General features: G+C 38.4%; 1 long non-coding RNA gene across 1 annotated transcript; it reads right to left on the bottom strand.

Annotated features, from left to right (window-relative positions):
* Positions 1-5,127: 5,127 nt before the first annotated feature.
* LOC127490785 (uncharacterized) lies at positions 5,128-12,378 on the bottom strand. The gene is made up of 3 exons (XR_007919198.2): positions 11,880-12,378; positions 6,040-6,215; positions 5,128-5,574 (listed from the first exon to the last, which is right to left on the bottom strand). It is a non-coding gene; the product is annotated as an uncharacterized lncRNA (long non-coding RNA).
* Between the last annotated feature and the right edge of the window lie 7,523 nt (positions 12,379-19,901).

Genomic DNA, 19,901 nt, shown 5'->3' with positions numbered 1-19,901 from the left:
TGTTAACCCTAGTTATTGAGGGAAATACTTTGTAAATTATGATATTCTTGTCAAGTGTTAAGTTAGATTTGTCATACAGTTTGCCAATGTTATTTATTTCAGGACTATTAGCATTTCAAAAACAGGACGTCCGTAACAGACACTGTTAAACTCAATGCAACAAATCACCAGACATTTATGGAGAGACATACAATCTGCGTCTACTTCCATATGGCCAATATTGCGATTATAATATGACATAATTGGTCTTGTCACACTCCTGCTTAAAACTTGCTTTAAAAATGGTTCTACTCTCCTACGGGTATTTGTAAGCCCTGCTATAAAGCAGGTTCTCTCAGGCAGTGATCCTCATACATTCAGATTTACTGATTCTCCAAACATGTTTTCATTCCTGTCATGTTCTATTTCAGTGATTCCAGGCAATATTTCTGTCCTTGTTTTCTGTCCTTCAATCCTAAGTCCTCTTTGCTTGTGATTTCAGAGTCTTTCCCTAAAGAATCCAAGTTTTCTTTTTTTATATTTCTATGCTTCTTTTTTTGTCTAACTGATGAAAAAGTGCCTATCTCTGCAGCCTTATATCCTATGTCATCAACCCTATGCAATCCACTACCTGTTTCTCAGGCAGGCATTTGCTGATGCTTTTCTGTTCACACTGCAAATTCCACATGCCAATGTAAGAGTACTGGGTCACAGAAACATCACAGAAAAATGATTTTTGTATCAGATTGTCCAAGTATTAAAATAGACCCTGGGGCCAGCACTGTGGTGCAGCTGGTTAAAGCGCTGGCATCCCATATGGGCACCGGTTCAAGTCCCTGCTGCTCCACTTCTGATCCAGCTTTATGCTATGGCCTGAAAAAGCAGCAGCAGATGGTAAGTCCTTGGGCCGCTGCACCCAAGTGGGAGACCTGGAAGAGCCTCCTGGTTCCTGATTTTGTATCAGCTCAGTTCTAGCCATTGTGGCCATTTGGGGAGTGAACCAGCAGATGGAAGACCTCTCTCTATCTCTGTAGTTCTTTCAAACACACAAATCTATTTAAAAAAAAAAAAAGATCCAAATGAGGAGACTGTTTCTCTTGCATTTAGCTCTTGACTTCTTTTTCTTTCTTTTTAAATTTATTTTGTCTGTGTTTCTTTTGAACTTTTACACACACACACACACACACACACACGTGCACACACACATGCAATGCTAATTGAGCCATATTGTCAGTATTTCTTTTACCTTCTCTCTATCAGTGTTTAACATACTTCCACAGGAGAATGTCTAATATATAGGGCTCGTTCATGTGCAACAGCAAAATAAAGCATTTAACCCCCTTTAAAGTCACTTAAAATATTTAAATTCAACAAGAGAGTATTGATAGCATAATATGAAACTATGTATTTCATGGTTGTTTCAACTAGGGAAATTTATTCCACCCTGTAAGCTTTGATTTCTACCTCTGAAAAAATACAGACATGAAAACATCCATATTTCTTAAATTTACAGACTCAATGAGATCCAAATCAAATACCAAGGACATTCTTCTCAGATCTAGAAAAAATGATTCTAAAATTCACATGGAAACGCAAGAGCAATTGAATATCTAAAACAATATTACCCAATTAAAAACAAAGCCAGAGGCATCACAATACCAGATTTCAAGACATATTACAGGGTTATTTTAACCAAAATATCCTGGTTCTGGCACAAAAATACACACGTAAATCAATGGAACAGAAAATAAATGCCAGAAATTAATCCACACATTTACAACCAACTGATATTTGACAAATGAGCTAAAATTATTCCTTGGAAGAAGGAAAGTCTCTTCAACAAGTGGTGTTGGGAAAACTGGATCTCCACATGCAGAAATACGAAATAAGACCCCCTATCTTACACTCTATACAAAGGGCAGCTCACAGTGAATCAAGAATCTAAACCTAAGATTTAAATCTTCAAATTACTAGAATAAAACAGAGAAAGTGATGCAAGACATTGATCCCAGAAACACAGGCAATAAAAGCAAAAAATAGACAAATGGAATTACATCAAACTAAGACATTTCTGCATAGCAAAGGAAACACTCAACAAAATGAAGAGGCAACTGAAGGAATGGGACAAAATATTTGCAAACTAATACAGGTGATAAGGGATTAGTATCCAAAATACACAAGGAGCTCAAAAAGCTCAACAATTACAAAGCAAACAATAACGATGAGAAATTAGAAAAGAACATTTTTCAAAGGACAAAATACAGAAAGCCTTCAAACACATGAAAAATGCTCAGTATCACTGGTTATCAGAGATATGCAAATAAAAATCACAAGGAGGTGTTACCCCTGTTAGAATGGCTACCATCCAAAAATCAAAAAATATCAAAGGCTGGGAAGGATGTTGAGAAGGTACCTTAATATGCTATTTGTGAGAATTAAACTAGCACAACTATTATGGAAACAGAATGGGTATTGCTCAGAAATCTAAAAATATATCTACCACATGACCCAGTCATCCTACTCCTGGGAATATAGGCAAAAGAAATGAAGTCAGGACATGAAAGTGATACTTTGAATTCTGTTTATAGCAGTTTGATTCACAATAGCTAAGATATGGAATCAATGCAGATGTCCATCAACTGACTAATGTATAAAAAATGTGGTATAGATATACATGATGGAATAATATTCAGCAATAAAAAGGACAAATTTCTGTCTTTTACAACAAAATGGATGGAACTGTAGATTATGCTTAGTGCTATAACCCAGACCCAAAATGGTGAATATCACATTATCTCTGATTTGTAGTACTTAACATACACAGTTTAAATATTTTAATGTATGTGAGTAAAATTGAGAAAAAAGAATTGACCCATTATTTATAAAATAGCTAATACATGATTTGCCTTATGTTTTGTTTCCCCATCTATTCCATTTTATTACAATTATTTGAACATGAGTTTTTCTTCTATTGCTTTATTTTGAGTTATTAGGGAAGAGAACAGGACATATTTATTCATTTGTTTTATACCAGGTGTCTACATGATAGTTAGCATGAATAATATAGCACAAATAATGTAATAATTTTGAATAATTTTATCATTTATAGTAGAGTTATCTCTTTTCCTTTACATAACAAAGTTTTTTTTTTCAGAGAAAATATTAGATTTAGACATATGCTCCCTTTAGACATGTGTTCCCAAAATAAACTTAAAACGTCTTTCTTGTGAAGAATTTTAACCTTCAATTCTTCTGTCCTACTTTGCAATGAAAAGACATTTCAAATAATCCTTCCACACCACACCCAAACACACAGAGATTTCCTTTCACTGTCATTGATTAGACATTTATTATATGCACATTATTTTTTAAAAAAGATTTATTTTATTTATTTGAAAGACAGAGTTGCAGAGAGAGGTAGAGACAGAGAGAGAGGTCTTCCATCTGCTGGTTCACTCCCCAGAAGGCCACAATGGTCGGAGCTGCACATATCCAAAGCCAGGAGCCAGGAGTCTCCTCCAGGTCTTCCACATGGGTACAGGGGCCCAAGGACTTGGGCCATCTTCTACTGCTTTCCCAGGCCATAGCAGAGAGCTAAATTGGAAGAGGAGTAGTCAGGACTAGAACTGGCACCCACGTGGGATGCCGGCGCTTCAGGCCAGGGCTTTAACCCGCTGCGCCACAGAGCTGACCCCTATATGCTCATTCTTAAACCCTTAACTTCATGGGCCAACACATGACCATGAGGAAGACAGGATTATCCAAATCTAACAACTGGGAAGAAGGCATTACTGAAAAGAAGGAGGGACATTTAAAAGTGTTGCTATAAATCTGTGTGTGGGTTTTTTTTTTTTTTTTTTTTTTTTTTTCAGGCAGAGTAGACAGTGAGAGAGAGAGAAAGGTCTTCCTTTGCTGTTGGTTCACCCTCCAATGGCCGCCGTGGCCAGCACACTGCAGCTGGTGCACTGCGCTGATCCGATGGCAGGAGCCAGGTGCTTATCCTGGTCTCCCATGGGGTGCAGGGCCCAAGCACTTGGGCCATCCTCCACTGCACTCCCTGGCCACAGCAGAGAGCTGGCCTGGAAGAGGGGCAACCAGGACAGAACTGATGCCCCAACAGGGACAAGAACCCAGTGTGCCAGCGCTGCAAGGTGGAGGATTAGCCTAGTGAGCCACGGCGCCAGCCTACAAATCTGCTTTGTATTTCACCTTTTCCTTTGAATAATCACATCTCTCCTTGTATCTTCAAAGACTAAATATTTGCGTGTGTTCAGGAGATTTCAAAATAATTTTCCAGTGTCTTAATCTTTAATTACAAATCTGAATTTCTGATTTGCATATTTAGTATTCTTATTATAACTTTCCAGTATATCCAAAACTGGACTTATATTTAGTTTAGAGTTGTACTTTCTCAGAGTTTACACCTTGCTATGAGATTTACTCTTTGGACTCAATTTCATCCCACTCTCCCTGGGTAATCAATTAGTCATATAATATGTATTTTGTACTTAATCCACATATACCGGCTCTCTGTGTCTGTGGTTGCCACATCCATGGATTCAGTCAACTCAATAAAAAAAATACTTGAAAATGTACTGTCTGTTCTTTTTTTATGTTCATCATTCCCTAAATAATATATTATCACAAGTACTTACATGTCATTTACATTGTATTAGATATTATAAGTAATGTGGGAGTGCAGCGAAGTGGACAAAATGGTAGTAAGCAACAGGACATTCCGAGTCACATGGGGCAAACTAGTAAATAAGGAGAGGGGATAGAAGCTGGCACCAGAGTCCTGAGAAATTCATGCAGAAAAGCCCAGGAGTCCAACAGAGACTGGGCAGGTCCATGCTGAGGAAGCAAGAAAGAAAGCAAAGTGGCGGGGGCTCAGTGGAGGCAAAGTGAAGGCGCAGTGGAGATGTCCAAAGAGGAGATTGGTGTCACCCACCCAGAGAACCAGGTGAGAAATCCTCTGCTGCAGGCAGCGGAGGGTGGGGAAGCCTGGTGAACTGTGCTTGAAGCTCGTAGTAGGAAGAAAGAGAAAGTATAAGGGAACATTGTCACTCCCTCGCCCGCAAAGGAACGACACTGTTCGCAGCTTATCAGTCTTCAGTAGACTTTTAATAAGAAAATAACAGTGACAGAGAAAGAATGAAGGGAGGAGAGTGGACAGAAAAGCCCCCTCCTTCCTCAGCACACAGCTTATATACAAAATCCGGCCAATTGCAAGCGGGCTCAAGTCCATGCACGGAACACTCCAATCCGCTGTCTGTTCACGCAGTATGCACGCGTCCTTGGGCCAATCAGATGTCACTCAGCAGGCAGGCTCACTGCGCGGTCCTCGGCACCATCTTGTTGTTTACGAGACAGGCTCAGTGCCTCTGGAAATTCCCGACCGTGGGAAAGCATTGCCCTAACCGAAACTAGCAACATTTGCCTTGTGATAAAGACACAGCAACAGCTATCAGACCGACCTTGACGTGGGGGCTCCATGGCTGCGCATCCCATGGAGCCCCACAGAACATATGGAGAGGTCAGGCACACCCTTGTCCATCTTTGTCTCCCCACTGTCACCAACAGGACCTGCAAAAGCTGGAGAGAAGCCATATTGATCGTGTACATTATCAAATGTAAGCAGGGGCTATGGCATTTGCCTCCCATGAGCACGTCCATCAATTGTGAGGGCCAAATCACAATACCTCCCACCCAGGAAAGAGGATCAAAACATTTCAGAGTAATTTCCTACACAACCATGCAAGTTGTACAACAAGGAGAAGTACTAAACATCAAAAACTCAAGCTTGCTTCACATACCAGTGAGAAGTGAGCCCAGCTCTAGGAAGTGGGAAATCTGTAGAAGTGTAATTGACACTATGAGAAACACTGATTGAACAGCCCTTGTCTTGATTGTTGAGGAATAATTTTATTATTTTAATTTTTTTTGCTATTTTCTTTTTCTATTTAATACCATTGATTTAACTCTTTACTTAACACAGAAATATTCATATGTTCATCAGGCTTCCCCACCCTCCGCTGTCTGCAGCAGAAGATTTCTCACCTGGTTCTCCGGGTGGGTGACACCAATCTCCTCTTTGGGCGTCTCCACTGCGCCTTCACTTTGCCTCCACTGAGCCCCCGCCACTTTGCTTTCTTTCTTGCTTCCTCAGCATGGACCTGCCCAGTCTCTGTTGGACTCCTGGGCTTTTTCTATTTAAATCCAAACTGAAAATAGATCTCAATAAAAAAAAAAAAATAGTGGGAATAGGAGAGGGAAGAGATGTACAACTCAGCACACATCCCCATGGACTTACCACTAAGGGTCCAGTTAAAAATTTGCCATGGGACTCCAAATCCCATTAAGCTGGGTGGTATCAATGCCTTCTTACATGTTAAAGTGATCATATTAAGTGTGTACTTGGTCATAGAGATAGGATTAAGTGTCAAAGGGATCACATAAATAAGACCAGTGTCTGGTAATAACAAACAAATTAAAAAGGAGAGAATGTTCCAACATGGGAAACAGTCCACACAGGAGACTCATAGAATGACAAATGCCCTAAACAGCACTCTGACCTCAGATTTAGTCCTTAAGGTATTCATATCTTTGAAAATCTAATGAGAACATTTCAGGCATGGAAAGTGAAGACACTGTGGCACAAAATGTTCTACATGAAGTATATCTTTCAGTGAGACCCCAATGGAATGTAGGGGCCATCAAAGAAGGATGCATTTTTCTCTGAAGAGAGTAGAGAACTTCCTCTTTGCTTACGGTCCTGTCTAAATACTGATGGAGTTTGTGGTCTCAAAAGGCTTCCATAGCCTTGGCAGCTCATGGCAAGAGCCTTGGTTGATCACTGACCTCATAAATAAGAGTGTTGATTGTTAAATTAACAACAGAAGTCACTGTGCACTTATTCCCCATCTAGGACCTCTGTCCTTAATGAGTTGTACTATGAGAATTAACTGCAAAACTTGTTCTCGAGCAGTATTTTATACATTGTGTATGTGTGGGGTGGTGCAAACTGTTAAAATCTTTACTTAGTACAGAGCTGACCTTCTGTATATGAATTTAATTAAAAATGAATCTCAATGAAGAATGGGATGGGAGAGGGAGTAGGAAGTGGGATGAGAGTGGGGATTGGAGGGTGGGTAATGGAGGGAAAAATAACTATATTCCTAAAGTTGTGCCTGTGAAATTTGCATGCATCAAATAAAAGCTTTAAAAAATAAGTAATGTGGATGTGAGTTAAAGTATATGGAAGGACTGCATAGGTTATATGCAAATACTATAGCATCTTCTACAAGAGCCTTGTGTACCCTAAGTTTTTAGTATTCACAAGATTACTTGCAGTCATGAAATCAATTCCCCACAGAAAACAAGGAATGAGGATTATTTAGACTCTGCCCTGATGCACATATCACCGACTTTGTGTCAGATCTTCATCATTTTGTGTTTCCATTTTTTATTTATTTGTATTTTTTTATTTATTTGAGAGACACACAGAGAGAAACAGAGACGGACAGAGAACTCCTACCCACTGATTCCCTCCTTAAATAACTACTGCAAGCAAAACTGAGGCTTGTGAAGCCGAGAGTCCAGAGTCAACTAGGTATCTAAAATGAGTAATAGGAACCCAGGCATTTGAACCATCTCTTGCTGCCTTCGAGTGTGTACATTATCAGGATGCTGGATTAGCTAAAGAGTCAGAGCTCAAACCCAGGTACGTCAAAATTGGTTCCAGGCATTCCAAATGACATCTTAATAGCTAGGCCAAAGAACTACCCCAGGCCCGCATCATTTCCTGCTTGAATTTCATAGTCATCCTTTCACCAAGTTCCCTCCCTACATATAAATACAGAATTAACTCCTTCTTCTCATATTCTTTGCTGCAGTGTTCCCCTGTTGGATGTACCCTGTGTTCTGGTTATATTTATTATTTTGGATTTCCTGGGGGTCTTCCTCCCTTCATCAAATTAGGCCTTTCACACAATTTTTCCACTGTTTGGCCTATTTTACATTCTAATTCACATTCTCTGCTGGGAAGATTTTTAACTGTCTTTCAAAACTCAGTATTCATGCCACCCATCTCTCATGTTTCCTCTTACCTTTGGGGAGATTAGTTTTTTGTCCCCATGTCTTCAGAGTAAATAATACATACATCTACCATGGAACTTATCAAAAGACATCATCATGGTTTATTTAGGTTTCCTTCTCCCTCTCTCAGGGTTATGGTTCTGCTATTCTTTGAGGTTGTGGTATACATGGACTATGTAATGTTCAATTTTTTCTCCCCAACAGAGTGCATAGCATTAAATATGGTAAGCTCAAAATCAATGTCTGAAATTAGTTTTGAATGCATGGGCATGACACATGCCTGCACTCCTCTTTCAAAGGTATTCCAATGTGGACAAATAATGAAGCTCTTGAAAAATCTGCATGAGTTTAAAAATAAGAATATTTTCAGATATTATTTTCTTAGTTTTCCAACAGAACATCCCTTTCTATATTCTTTGTAGTCATTTTCAGACAGATTTTTATCAATGTCAGCTTTACCTACATTAATTTTTCAACTGTTAATAGTTCTGTTAGTCAATTTTCTATGTGAATACATCTGAAATATTTAATACCCTTTAAGTAATACTCAATTTCAGTATTGAGTCCTATTAATATAAGAAATAAAACAGGAAAAACAATTCTTTGGAGTTTTATGTATAAAATTATATTCTTTTCTGCTGAGTTAAGGCTCCATTCTACTGTCAAATAGCGCAAAATGTTTCATAAGCACACAGAGAGAAATTTATATTCTGCCACAAAGGAAGCTACCCATCTATTGCACACAGGCCATTTTGCTGGGCACCAGTGTCTGTGCCTGAAACATGCACTGTGGACTGCTATTGCTGCTGCTTCTGATTTTGTTGTCATTGATGTTCAGCACCAACTCCAATGGCTTTGTTGAATGTGTAACTATACGCTTTATAGTCAGCTTGGTTTATCAACCTTGGCCAGGAAAATTGAGAATGTCATGGTTACAGGAAACAATTGCTTTGTGGAATAACAGGCCTTCTTATGTGGCACTGTGTATTCCAGAACACCATCCTGATTTCTGGATAACACTGAGCTTCTTTCTTTTTCTTTTTTTTTTTTTTCCCACTGAGACTCCAGCTGAGGGCCGATAAACTAACAGGCATCAATGAATCTAGGTCCTGATCCAGGCGGCACATAATCTGAATGTTTGGTGAGCACAAAGATCTATGCTGTGGGGCACTACTAGCTTTCAGGAGACACTGTTCTGCTGTGCAGATCTTCTAGGTGCTAAGGAGATAACATGCTTGAGAATTCTACACCTGAAGTGATACTGTATTCCATAGGCATGTACTAAAACTAGTAATAAAGGCTTAAATGTCATTAGTAGTGTTTCCTTGGGCTGAAATGTCAAGCAGTTCTAGGAATAGCATATCATCTTCTCCTGCTCTGCTTCTTCCCCTCACAATCTATACGCAGATGTAAGGTATTACAAGATTGTGCCATGAGGTATATTTTTAAACATTACATTGGAATAAGGTTCACTCCATCTTCTATTGATTAGGAGAGCATTTGCTAAATGTCAGATAAATTATTGAGGGAATATGGCATATCGTAGCTATGTTATAAACATTCAATATGCACAACACACACTACTATCAAATCGTCTGTGAAATGCCCCACAGGGGAATGGCAAATTCTTTGTGTAATCCATTGCACGTCATGCCTATTTTATCACAGGGTGCTCTTTGTGTGTGTGTGTGTTATAAACATTGATCTAATTTGTGTCCTGCAGAAACAGTGAACTGTGGTTTTCTTACGGGGCCTAGTTGTCTTCTTGACAATTTGCTCTACTAAGACTAATCAGTCACAGGAACAGAATCAATTTCTTGTAAGACTTCTGAGAGTTATATCCCACAAGGTCATTATAAGTTATTTATCAAGCAATGTTAAAACATAAGGACTTAGACTGAAAATTTGTGCCATTTTATGAATGTATACTCTCTTTCTAGACATGTGCGTATATGCATGTACATGTATACATACATGTACACATAAACACAATTTTGTTATGGCATGTGTATTCACATACAAGAATACATACATATATTTTACATGTCAAATGTTTAAATGCACACATAATTTTTGCTATTTGAAAAATCACATAAAATAAAACAGTTTATTCAGTAGCTAATTATTGTTGTCATCACATATATTGAGGAAAGGTAAAAGAAAATCACTATTTTAACAGGAGTTCTTTTTTTTAATCAAAGCCACACAAATGACAAAGTGTACCACTCCATCAAGTCCTTCAACCTTTGATGTTTTCTTTTCCTTGCCACCTGGGCGTCACATTTTTGGTTAGGTTGCACTTTCCATCATTGAGAGAGAATAGTCCCTTTGATTTTATGCCATTTTGGAAGGCTTAGAGTGCAGACTTTCCACAGATGTCTACTTATAAGGTGCATCTGTCTCCACAGCTCATTCTGCCAGCTGGCCATGGGTAAGCTAGCTGGCAGTATGCATAGTCTCAGGCTTCTGGCCAGCAAGCTTGAGCCTCAGGGCACTGGCTTCTAAGTCTTGTGATTCATATCCCTTAGGACACTGGGGAAACATGGGAAAATTCTAGAAATATGGGCTACCAGGAAGTTAATTCACATTATAGAATATCAAGAAATATAGCATGTTTAACATGAATATTGGCACATTCATAGGGAGCTATTTTAAAATGGCTAATTCAGACTGATTGTTCTAAGATAGTTGTGCCTGTGTGACACTTTAGTACAGACTGCCTCTTGCCACAATTTAGAAGAAAATGTCAAATGCATATGATAAACAGGGAACACAGAGAAAAAACAAGCTTCCAGTGCCAGCCAGGCATGGACAGGTGGTGTTTCTCCAGGGAGATTTCAGGGTAAGCTTCATTGGAATGTTTGGCTCAGCATTCTTAGGTTTGAGCCCTGCCTTATCTTCTGTTTTGCTGAAGAGCCAGAAACTACTGAACTGGAATAAAGCCCAAGGTTACCTTGACCACTCCATTGGCAGAGTCATTCTATAAACTATTTCAGGTGGATGGATATTTATATTTCACCCCATGCTTCCAGGCAGAAAATATCTATTCTTTTGCTCTCTTCTTAGTGAATGTTGGCTACAGGTAGTGTTTAAGAAACCTTACCTTCCTCTGTATTTCATAGGCATATGCAGACAGTGACTGGATAAAGTTTGGATAAAGCATGGGCACTGCGGCATAGTGGGTTAAGCAGCCAGCTTCAGCACTGGCATCACATCTGGCTGCTGGTTCTGGTCCCAGCTGCTTCACTTCCAATCCAGCTCCTTGCTAATGTGCCTCGCAAAGCAGCGGAGGATGGCCCCAGTGTTTGGTCCCCTGTTCCCATTCATGAAACTTGGACGAAGCTCCCAACTGTTGACTTCCGTCTGGCTCAGCCATGTCAATTACAGCTATCTGGGGAGTGAACCAGCAGATTGAAAATGTCTCTCTCTCTCTCTCTGCTTCTAACTCTCTATCATAACTCCATTTTTCAAATAAACAAATGAATCTAAATATATATATATATGTATATATATAGTTGAATTTTATGCCCTTCTTTGGGATATAAAAAAGACAGCTGCTTGCTAGGCAGTGGTATAAGAGGTTGAATGAAGAAACTGAACAGAAAATTTCAAGATTTAAACTCTTGCTTCTACTCTTAATTTTCTGACCCATTTTCAAACATTTTAAAGTCTACACTAATATAAGACTAGCAACTGTACTTTTTCCTTTGAAGAATTATTAAGCATAACATGTATGTAAATAGCATAAGCAAAACCATGGCTTTGGCCCAGCAGTATATGTTTTTGACACAGACACAAATTACCTTTAATCCTCTGTATTCTCTCATTTGGCTCACATAGTCCTAATTGCTCAGGCTTCCTTATAGCCAAGAGGTGGTTTTCTATTTATTCTCCTCCCACTTAGTGAAGATTCTTAATTTCAATGGACAGATTTATATTGTTGGATATTCCCTTGCAGTTTAGTTTTCCCCTGTCTCTGGGATGAGAGAAGACAGACTTCATTATTAGACATTGACAATAGATAATCACATCTTTGGGCAAGATCCACAGACAGATCTAGAAATATCTAAAAGCTTGAATGGTAGAAACTTGAAGCTGAAAGAATTTTGAATATTTCCTTAACTTTGAATTAAAATTTGTTGCATTTTTTAATGTATAGGTACTTGGACTCAAATATTCATCAACCTTTCTGGACTTCTTTGATGATGAGATGTGGTAATGCTTTTGTCAAGCATTTTTGTACAATGTAATTTTTCTTCTTTTTGACAGGCAGAGTTAGATAGTGAGAGAGAGAGAGAGAGACAGAGAGAAAGGTCCTCCCTCCAAATGTTTGCTATGGCCGGTGCGCTGCACCCATCCGAAGCCAGGAGCCAGGCACTTCCTCCTGGTCTCCCATGCGGGTGCAGGGCCCAAGGACTTGGGCCATCCGCCACTGCTTTCCTGGGTCCCAGGAGAGAGCTGGAATGGAAGAGGAGCAACCGGGACTAGAACCCTGGAGTGCCAGCGCCGCAGGCAGAAGATTAGCCTAGTGAGCTGCGGTGCCGGCCTACAATGTAATTTTTGTATAAAACTGAGATCTATATTTTATTTACATGAGAGACCACCAGGAGGAAACTGTGCTATCATCTTTTTAGTATTTCAAATTTTTTTTTAAACTTTTATTTAATGAATATAAATTTCCAAAGTACGGCTTATGGATTACAATGGGTTCCTCCCAATAACGTCCCTCCCACCCACAACCCTCCCCTTTCCCACTCCCTCTCCCCTTCCATTCACATCAAGAAACATTTCCGATTCTCTTTATATTATATACAGAAGATCAGTTTAGCATACATTAAGTAAAGATTTCAACAGTTTGCTCCCACACAGAAACATAAAGTGGAAAATACTGTTTGAGTACTAGTTATAGCATTAAATCTCAATGTATAGCACACTAAGGACAAAGATCCTACATGGGGAGTAAGTGCACAGTGACTCCTGTTGTTGACTTAACAATTTTACACTCTTCTTTATGGCCTCAGTAATCACCCTAGGCTCTTGTCATGAGCTGCCAAGGCTGTGGAAGTGCCCTGAGTTCACTGACTCTGATCATATTTAGACAAGGCCATGGTCAAAGTGGAAGTTCTCTCCTCCCTTCAGAGAAAGGTACCTCCTTTTTGATGGCCCCGTTCTTTCCACTGGGATCTCACTTGCGGAGATCTTTCATTTAGGGTTTTTTTTTTTTTTTTTTTCCCCAGAGTGTCTTGGCTTTCCATGCCTGAAATACTCTCATGGGCTGTTCAGCCAGATCCGCATGCCTTAAGGGCTGATTCTGAGGCCAGAGTGCTGTTTAGGACATCTGTCATTCTATGGGTCTGCTGTGTATCCCATTTCCCATGTTGGATCGTTCTCTCCCTTTTTTATTCTATCAGCTAGTATTTGCAGACACAAGCCTTGTTTATGTGCTCCCTTTGGCTCTTAGTCCTATCATTATCATCAATTGTGAACAGAAATTGATCACTGGAACAAGTGAGATGGCATTGGTACATGCCACCTCGATGGGATTGAATTGGAATCCCCTGGTATGTTTCTAACTACCGTTTGAGGTAAGTCAGCTTGAGCATGTCCCAAACTGCACATCTCTTCCCTCTCTTATTCCCACTCTTATATTTAACAGCAATCACTTTTCAATTAAGTTTCAACACTTAAGAAGAATTGTGTATTGATTACAGTATTCAACCAAAAGTATTAAGTAGAACAAACAAAAAAAGATACTAAGAGGGATAACATATCAAGTTGCTCATCAACAGTCAGGGTGAGGGCTGATCAAGTCACCGTTTCTCAGTGTTCATTTCACTTTAACAGGTTTCCTTTTTGGTGCTCAGTTAGTTGTCACCTATCAAGGAGAACAAGTGGTAATTTTCCCTTTGGGATTGGCTTATTTCACTCAGCATAATGCTTTCCAGATTCCTAACAGGAATCACTTTTCAGTTAAAATTTAAACCCCTAAGAATAATTGTGTGTTAATTACAGTGTTCAACCAATGGTATTAGAACAAAAAAAATACTAAAATGTATAAAGTATTACATTGTGCATCAACCGTCAGGACAAGAGCTGATCAAGTCACTGTTTCTCATAGTGTCCATTTCATTTCAACAAGTTTCCCCTTTGGTGCTCAGTTAGTTGTCGCCGATCAGGGAGAACATATGATAGTATTTCAACTTTAATAGAGAATACAACCTTGTCATAAGCAATAAGATCTTTCTTATTTGTTCTTATTGTTCTACTTGTTTCTTATTTGTTCTAAAGAACAAAATTGAACATTCATGAAGGACTGTCAATCTGGAAAAGATGTTGGAGACAGACCTATTTCTTTCTGTCCCTCCTTATTCTTATCTTATAAGTGCAACTATGTATGCTCAAAATAACACAAAATAACCAAAGGAGAACTCTGAAAGCTGTAACAATCAAGAAAACTGATTTGGTATATAGGACTAGAAGCACAGAGCAACAGCAATCTTATATACCCAGACCCAGCAGTGACAAGTAAGGTTATATAATTCATTAATGTATGCTGACATACTAGAAAGGAATACCATACCCTATAGGAAGGTAGTCCAGATAGATGCATTCTCTCCTTGGATGGAACAAGATGCTGTCTTGTCAACATCAGGCAAACTAATATAAACTGAAAAGAGGCTTAGAATGGGGATTTGCCAAAGAGAAATGGCCTGGGGAATTACTCTTTTCCTCACCAGGCTTGAGGAATCTGTTTTCTGCTGAGATATACAGAGGTAGATGGATGAATGGGGCAGGCAAGAGGTACTCAGTCACAGCAATTGTCTCAGCACAGAAAAACTCTGTCCCAATAGGCCTAAGACTTCCTTCCCATACCAAAACCAGTTGGGTGCACAGGCAGAACTAGCAAGATGAATCTACCAAAAGAAGCATCCCAACCTAAGAGTCAGCTCAGGTCTGAGATTACTCTCCACCATCAAGACCACCAAGAGACTTACGCTTAGTCTGTGGAAACCTTTCCTCCCACTGCAAACAGCAATAGCAGGGATTAGTGGAGGACATACCAGAATCCTATAAACCAAAGAGAAGAAAAAAAAAAAAAAAACTCAAAGACTCTGAATTTTAAGCTGTTATTGGAACCAGAGCCCATAAAATTAGGATGGGAATATCCTGCTACCAGAGTCTGCCTCGTGAAATAGAATATTTAAATAAGGCCTAGAGCCTTCTTAACCAACATACAAATAAATCACAACTTGCATAAGACAAGAAAATCAAATGACACAAATTCTGAGATTAATCAGATGTTGAAATTATCTAACAAGGATTAACAAGGATCTTAAATAAGTACTCATAGAAATGTTTCAACAGTCAATTAAAGAGATATTTTGGAGCATACAAATAAATACAGAAAATCTTACTAATGATATAGAGTATAAAAATAAATGGAAATGCAGAACTGAAAAATACACTAAAAGAAATTTGGAAAAATCTACTGTGGAAATTCAACAGTAAAGTGAGGACAACAGAGAACAGAATCAGTGAATTTTAGAATCAACCCAGTAGATTTTCCTAATCTGACCAACAAAGAGAAAACAAAACAACAATAAGAATCAATTGTCAAAGTTTTAGGGTGCTGTGAAGGATGAAGGATCTCATAGTCTTATCATCAGGTGTTTCAGAGAGGGTAAAAAAAAAAAATTGGATTAAAAATAGCTGAAAACTCATCAAATGTGCCAAAAAGGCATAAATCCACATTCAGGAAGCTAAGTGATTCCAAACATGAAAAATCCAAAGAAATGTGTGCCAAAATACATCCTAATTAAACCGCTTAAAGGTAAGGATGCAGAAATTTCTTGAAAGCAGCAAAGGATAAGTTCCTACAGGGAGTGTCAACTCAAATGACAATTCGTTTCATATCTGAAACCATACAGAAGGAACTCACACAGAACTTTTTTATTTCTGCAAAAACAGGAAGTATCAACTGAATTCCATATCCAGGAACTACCCTTCAAGAATGAAGAAGTAATAAAGACTTTCTTAGGCACAGGAAAATGAGAAGAATTTGTCAGCAGCAAAACTATCCTTAATGATTGGTTGGAGTGAGTTCTTTGGCAGAAGAGAAATCACCCTTTCACCTAAAGTGGTAAACTGTTCATACCAGTAGACGATGATGTGTCGCCCATGTATATTGCAAAATTAGGATAAACTGTACCAAAACTGTATGCAGGGATATACTCAGGCTACTACACAAATCAAGATAAAATCTGAGGGGAAAAAACTTCAAGTCACTCACAAGAAGATAAGAAAACAGAAGTGGAAAAGATAACTAAAGGAAACAAACAATAAACAAACAAGCAAATTTAAATAATAATATCTTAATAATTATCTTCAGATTAAATGATCTCAATGTACCCAACGAAAGAGAGTTCAAAACTGGATGAAGCCAGCTGAGCTCTAACCTGATCATGGTAGACACAACAGGGCTTAAAATTCAGCCCTTTGTGGAATTTTGTTTCTGATCTTTTCCTTTTCCCTTTTATAGGAGATGACTGTCCCTTTTTATTTCGCCAAAGAGGACCTCTTATATTTACACTGCAAGCTTAGTTGGTAAGTAATTGTCCCCAGTCTTTGCATGTTTTTGATGCACTGAGTACACTCAGCACACATAAGTAAACTGTCCTGTCATGCTGGGAAAGATGTGGAAGCCCTTTGCTTTCTGTGATGCAGAATCACCAAAGTAGTCCCAGAGGAAAAATTAAAAATATCTTAGTTATAGCAATATGCATTTTATTGTGTCTTGACTATTTATAACCAGATAGTAACATCATTCTATAGTATAATGTATTTCCCATTGTTTCTTTCATTTTTTAAAAAAAACTATAGGGGTTTGAAGAGAGGAATGAATTTTCAAAATTTTTCGCCGCGGCTCACTAGGCTAATCCTCTGCCTTGCAGTGCCGGCACACCGGGTTCTAGTCCCGGTCGGGGCGCCGGATTCTGTCCCGGTTGCCCCTCTTCCAGGCCAGCTCTCTGCTGTGGCCTGGGAGTGCAGTGGAGGATGGCCCAAGTGCTTGTCCCCTGCACCCCATGGGAGACCAGGAGAAGCACCTGGCTCCTGCCATCGGATCAGCGCAGTGTGCTGGCCGCAGCGCGCCGGCCGCGGCGGCCATTTGAGTGTGAACCAACGGCAAAAGGAAGACCTTTCTCTCTGTCTCTCTCTTTCACTGTCCACTCTGCCTGTCAAAAAAAAAAATATCATAAGGTGATATCAAAAAGAAAATTTCACCAGTTTCTATCTAGGGTCCTCAGATGAGATATCCAATTTGTTATCATTTTTGGTTCTGCTCTGCTTCCTACAAATGATTTCACAAAGATCAGAAGTGTAAGTATTCAGCTCAAAAATGTGTAAATGTACTTGGAATTTACATTCAAGATTAAAATTAATGAATGCAGTACTAAATTATTATTAATGTACTGCAATAATGGAAGGTCTATAATGGAACATCTTTAAGTGATTATTAAATTCCTCATTCATGATAATCATGAGATTACAAAACTACTGCCTGTGAATTATACTGTTGAAAAAAGAAAATGTTCTGTATTGTTAGAGAAGTTTCTCACAGTTTTTCTTACAGTTTCAATTGTTTTATCATCCTACCACCATCTTGATCACTGAATGGAATAAAAATATTCAAAGCTCTTCTTGGAGGCAAAATTGCTCAACTTGTATTTTAATATAAGATAGTTTCAAGTTACTGTAGATTTCTATTGAAAAGAGAATTGAGTTTTGTAAATGTGAACTTTATAAGAAATTTGTTAAATTGGACAATTAACTGCTTTTTCAGCCACAGACAATAAGAATTAAGAAGCTGAAGGCTTATTTAACATCACATTTTGCCAAGGACTTACGGCATCTAAAACAACATCTCTAACAGATCCACAAATTGATTCTATTGAAGGGTATAGAAGTAATTCCAATTATTAGCTTTGAAAATGAGGTCAATTCCATTTTTCATCATATCCAAGGAGATGCCTAATAGTTGAATGAAAGATTAAAAATACAAGGCAAAATTACTTTATCTGTATATAATCTTTCATTTAGTTTATAATACCAAATTAAATTAATATAGTTTCATAGATTGTTTTATATACAGAGTAGTTAACCCTAAGGAAAATTCAACCATTGTTTTGAAATGGGGCTGAATATATTTTGTCGCTCATTTGTTTAGAAACAATAAAATGTAACACATGCATTTAGGGCTGTAAGAGATATATTCCTATATTTTTATAGGATACAGAATGATACCATTTTTCTGAGTGAGACATATTATAATAACCACATCTCCTTAAATGCTTGAGGGAGAAGAATGTGATAAACTTATGAATGAGGTTTGTTGAAATCAACAAAGACCCTTGTTTCTTTTCTGCAAAGCCTCTAAGAAAATTTCACTACCTATCAGCCAGACACCAGACATAAACATTTCTTGTTAATTCCCATTGTTAATATTGTGATTGAAAATTATAGCTGAATTTCAGGAATGTAAAGCCAAGACACTGTGGCAAAAAATGTCCTACATGAAGGACCTCAGTGGGTGAGACCCCAGTGGAAAGAAATGGTCATCAAAGGAAGAAGTACATTTCTCTGAAGGGAGAAGAGAACTTCCACTTTGCTTATGCCTGTGTCTAAATACTAACAGAGATTGTGGATTCAAAGGTCTTCCATAGCCTAGACAGCTCATGTCAAGAGCCTCAGTTGATCACTGACATCATACATAAGAGTGTTAATTGTTAAATTAACAACAAGAATCACTGTGCACTAATTTTCCATGCAGGACCTCTGTTCTCAAAGAGTTGTATTATAATTACGTATAAGTGCTCACAAAAGATGTATCATTCTTGGGTGCACTGTTAAAGCTAATTAAGATGCTCAAAAAAAAAAAAAAAAAAGAAGTGAAATTAACTTCAAGATGCAATGATTTTAACCAACACTTATCTAGACCAGGAGGAACAGGTATTATTTTTTTTTCTGTGCAAATCATTTAACTCTTTATTTAATATAGAGTTTGTTTTCTGTACTCAGCCATCCTACTCCTTGGAATTTACCCAAAGGAAATTAAATTGGCAAACAAAAAGGCTGTCTGCACATTAATGTTTATTGCAGCTCAATTCATAATAGCTAAGACCTGGAACCAACCTAAATGCCCATCAACAGTAGACTGGAAAAAGAAATTATGGGACATGTACTCTATAGAATGCTATACAGCAGTCAAAAACAATGAAATCCGGTCATTTGCAACAAGATGGAGGAATCTGGAAAACATTATGCTGAGTGAATTATGCCAGTCCCAAAGGGACAAATATCATATGTTCTCCCTGATTGGCGACAACTAACTGAGCACCAAAGGGGAAACCTGTTGAAGTGAAATGGACACTATGAGCAACAGTGACTTGATCAGCTCTTGTCCTGACTGTTGATGTACAATGTAATACTTTATTCATTTTAGTACTTTTTTTTGTTCTAGTACCATTGATTGAACTCTGTAATTAACACACAATTATTCTTAGGTGTTTAAATTTTAACTGAAAAGTGATCCCTGTTAAATATGAGAGTGAGAATAAGAGAGGGAGGAGATGTACAATTTGGGACATGCTCAATCGGACTTGCCCCAAATGGTGGAGTTACAAACGTGCCAGAGGATTCCAATACAATCCCATCAAGGTGGCATGTACCAATGCCATCTCACTAGTCCAAGTGATCTAACTTCAGCTCACAATTGATCACACTGATAGTTCGGGGAGTCAAAGGGATCACACAAACAAGACTAGTGT

The sequence above is a fragment of the Oryctolagus cuniculus genome, chromosome 1 (genome assembly GCF_964237555.1).
Source record: "Oryctolagus cuniculus chromosome 1, mOryCun1.1, whole genome shotgun sequence".
Classification (NCBI taxonomy): Eukaryota; Metazoa; Chordata; class Mammalia; order Lagomorpha; family Leporidae; genus Oryctolagus; species Oryctolagus cuniculus.
The sequence above is the reverse complement of the archived record's forward strand: the minus strand, read 5'-3'. Positions and strand labels throughout refer to the sequence as shown.